Here is a 4,374-nt window from a genome sequence, read left to right on the forward strand (position 1 = left end):
GCTTCTGGACGGCCGCTCACTGCGGCTGCTGGCCGCTCACGCTGGCTGCTGGCTACACACGGTAGCCCATGGCAATCCACTGCCACAGGGACTGCAGTCCACGCCGTTGCCGGCGACTCACGGCAGCCCAGCTCCAGGTTGAGCTGTTCAGTGTCACTGGCCCTCATATGTGGGATCTGAATCGGGGCCCTCTGGCGTCCCAAGCGAGTTCTTAACCATCGCGCCACTCGGCCGGCCCCTAACTCCCTTACTCTTGACAGAAGAGCATACGTCCTTGCGATGGCCACCTCACTAGAGGAGTTGGGCTGAGTTATACCTATTCACCTGACCTGCCCTGTGTTCTGCCAACTGCATTTGTAATATGGATGGATTGGATCAGTGCATATAGTTCAACTGAGACCAGTAATAGCAGCCAGTGTTTATTGAGCATTGTCTGTGTCCAAGGCTATCCTAAGATCTTTTCCATATAATATTTTATTTAATTCTCACAGGCACTCATGGATTATGTATTATTATTATATATCGGATATATCCATGACACAAAAAACTTAGGTAATTTGTCAAGGTCAAATGGAAGAGCATGGATTTGAACACAGGAAATATGATTTCAAAGCATATTCTCCTGGCTGAAGACCCCCAGAACTCCCTACCTCATTCTTAGTAGATGACCGTAAGGGCAGAACCACGCCTCTTGTCCAAACATTCAAACACAAGGTATTGCTAGCAATCTACTAATTCAGCTATCACACTGAAATCTAAGTAATAATATAGCATTCTAGAACTACCCATATTCTTGTTTAGTTATGAAAAAATTAATACATTTACTATTCTTAGGCTTAAAGAACCCAAGATATTGCTAAGAATGTTAATAGAAACTTAAAAAATATATATACTGTACTTTTTTCAGCCTACACTAGGAATGACACTACTACCCAAAGCTTGTTGTTCTCTGGATACTCTATTTGCTGAAATTTTTTATTTTTTATGACCAAAGTGGGCATTTAGTTACAGCTGCTTTAAAATTTTTCTGAGATAAAGATTAAAGATGTACCTTAAGACAGGGAACTCTGGGACCTCCATTTCCCATCTGTCTGTGTTATAATGGACTCAAAACGACTTTCTGGGGAGGATCTTGGGTTACCTGGGACTACTCCTATGGCTCATGGCTATACAAAACCACTTCTACTGAGGCATATCTCACAGTTAAAACACCTCGACTTCTACAGAAGGGTATTAATTCTCCCACTAGCTTGGCTGAAAAAGCACCTGACTTCGCACTTCCTGGAAAACCAGGGCAGCTGTCCTCCATGTACTTCTCAAAGAAAACAGCCTTAAACTCATTATTGATCTATCAATCTCTTTTTAAAACTTGACTGAGAATAGATATACTTTGGAGGATTCCCCCAAAGCTGCATCTATTTCTCAGAAACAGTGAATAAATTAACTTCTTTCCTATTTTTCCATAAAAAAAAACAAAACCCTAGAATGTACATATACCCACTCTTCTTTATAAAAAGTTCAGGCACCTCACAGACACAAGGTAGGGAAAAGATACTCCACATTCCATCTGGGGATTGATGGCAGACCATCAGAAAGTGACCATCTGGACCATGTAAGGTTGAATCTGATGGAAACACTCCTTTCTTTCACAGAATTGATTTTCAATTAATTTTGTCATGGCAGATGCTCTGGTCCATATTGAGGAACTGTATAGGAAAGCACTGATAAAGGTTATCACTGTGTTTGTTCCTGATGAGGATGTCATTCGTGACATTATATGGTGTCTTTCTAGAAGACTTATTGGAGAAATTTCTCTTTGGTCTCAATATCAGGCAGAATGGGGCTTCTCCCAGCAACTGGCTTCATTTCACTTATGAACACTATGAATCATGTTTGCCTCCTCTCTTGGGCTGCTGAAATGCTCAGCGTCAAATGTGTAGCCCTTCTCTACAAAGAAGGTCAGACTTAAGTGATGTGCTGGTCCTGTTCCTGACGATCACAACCTTCAATCATCGTCTCTTTCCTTCATCTATTTATTTTTTTTCCTTTAGAATTATTTTATTAAATCATAAATGTACAACAGCTTCTTAACTCTACACCCACACTTAAATTTTTTAAAGGAAAAATGTTATGTTGTATTACATACAACATATGTAATCTTAGCCTGATTCTGGCTAAGAGCTTTTCAAAACTTCGAGAAAAATCTTAAAAAAGCTTTCACATGTCATCCGAAACTTACAAATTTAACATTATCAAAGAAACAATGCTTCTACATGCTTACAAAGGCCACTAGAAACAAACAAGAATGAAAAAGCTAAGAAACTGTTTCAAAGGCTTTTTTTTTTTACAATCCTTCCTCCACAGTAAGGTAATGTTATTAAATAATTCATTCCATTCACAAAATGGCTCGCTGTATCTGCTCTGGTGTCTTCTGCCATATCACTGCATACTTATATAAGACTGAGATAAGAGTTTCCTTAACATTGTTATTTTGATAACCTGAAACTGTTCTGTTACCTTTGGGCTCTCACCCTCTCCTATTTATACAGTGAAGCCCATGGCAAATAGGAAGAAGCTCAATATTGGCTTCCCCCTCCAAACCCCCACTTCTTCCACTTCCTCCAGGGCCATATGCTCCCCCCATGTTCCTATTACCACGAAAATTTCCACTCTTCATTGGACCATAGTTAGAAGGTAGCTGGTTATAATTCCCAAAAGTATTGTAATTTTCACTTCCGTAATTTCCTCCTCCATAGTTGTCATAACCACCTCCGTAGCCCCCACCTTGGTTGCCGTAGCCAGGTCCCCCACCACCATAGCCTCCTCTTCTTCTTCCATAACCAGGGCTACCTCCAAAACTGCTACCTCCAGGTCCTCCTCCATACCCATTCTAGCCATCTCCAAATCCACGACCACTTCCGTAGCCATCTGATCCTCCTCTAAAGTTACTTCTTGGTCTTTGCCCAAAATTTCCACCACCACCGCGAGAGTCTCCAAAACCAAAGTTGCCTCCTCTTCCACTTCTAGAACTTTGAACCTCCTGCATTTCTTGTCTAGACAAAGCCTTTCTTACTCGTGCATTATGACCATTGATGGTATGGCATTTCTGCATCACAGTCTTATCCACAGGATCATGGTCATCAACAGTAACAAATCCAAAGCCTTTTTTCTTTCCAGACTGCCTATCAGTAATTATCTCAATGGTATCAATTTTTTCCATATTCCTCAAAGTAATCTCCAAGATGATGTTCCTCAGTATCTTCTTTAATTCTTCCAACAAACAGCTTCTTTGCTGTTACATGAGCCCCTGGCTTTCCAGGTTCCTCTCTTGCAACAGCACGTTTTGGCTCAAGCACTCTCCCATCAATTGAATGAGGTCTTGCAGTCATGGCAGAGTCAACCTACCATGGATGAAAACGTTACAAAATCAAACCGTCTTAATCTTTTGCTTGCAGGATCTCTCATTACCACACAGTCTGTAAGTTTCCCCCATTGCTCATAGTATTTCCTTGAATTTTCTTCTGTGGTTTCCAAGCTCAAGCCACCAATAAAGAATTTATGGAACAGCTCCTTTTCTCTCTTGTTCCTCTCCAAAGGAACGGTTTTTAAAATTTTCTCCATGGCGGACTCAGTTGCTGTGGCCCGATCTTCCACAGCAGAGTGAGATGAGCCAGGTCTCCGAGATCAAACATAAACTGGACTGGTCCTGGTGCTGTAGTAAAAATGCCTGGGCTGGAGAAACACCTGAAGCACCTCCACACCGCAAGACGGCGCTGCGGCTACTCTTCATCTATTTATTTTATTATCCTGAACAGATTTTAGTAACACATTTTAGTAAGATTTTCTGAACAAAGAAGGGTAGAAATAAGCAATTATTTTCTTTAGTATTTCCCCCCTCCCCTCAGTGACTGGTTCCACTAATGATCCAGTGGGAACCAGTAAAAGCTTAAAAGTCATACTGACACTTCTTCCTCAGGTCCACAGTTGATTCTGCTTTAGATTAATCCGCTTAAAACTTCACTGCCACTGTGTTGGTCCACGCCAACAGCATGTCTCCTCTGGGCCACAGCAATAACTTAACTGGTCTTACTCCCTCCTTTCTAATCCGTTCTCCTACCCAACTTATTCTCAGAGCTTTGGCCATTCTGGAAGCCCTACACTGGCTTCCCTTTGGCCTTAGGATGGGGTCCAAACTCCCTAGATCTGCCAAGTCCCTGGAAAACCTGGAATGAGCACTTTTGAATCTAACCTATGGAACAGCTCTTCCCCAAAAGTACAATGCTCTCTTGTCTTTTGGATATTTGCACATGCTGTTCCCTTTGCCTGGAATACTCCTAGTCCATATTCCTGGCTCACTTTTACTCACCTCTCAAT

General features: G+C 41.7%; 1 pseudogene; it reads right to left on the reverse strand.

Moving 5' to 3' along the window:
* Window positions 1-2,527: 2,527 nt before the first annotated feature.
* On the reverse strand, window positions 2,528-3,621 carry LOC109389826 (heterogeneous nuclear ribonucleoproteins A2/B1 pseudogene; annotated as a pseudogene).
* Window positions 3,622-4,374: the final 753 nt, after the last annotated feature.

This window comes from Hipposideros armiger, unplaced genomic scaffold (assembly GCF_001890085.2).
Source record: "Hipposideros armiger isolate ML-2016 unplaced genomic scaffold, ASM189008v1 scaffold_245, whole genome shotgun sequence".
NCBI lineage: Eukaryota > Metazoa > Chordata > Mammalia > Chiroptera > Hipposideridae > Hipposideros > Hipposideros armiger.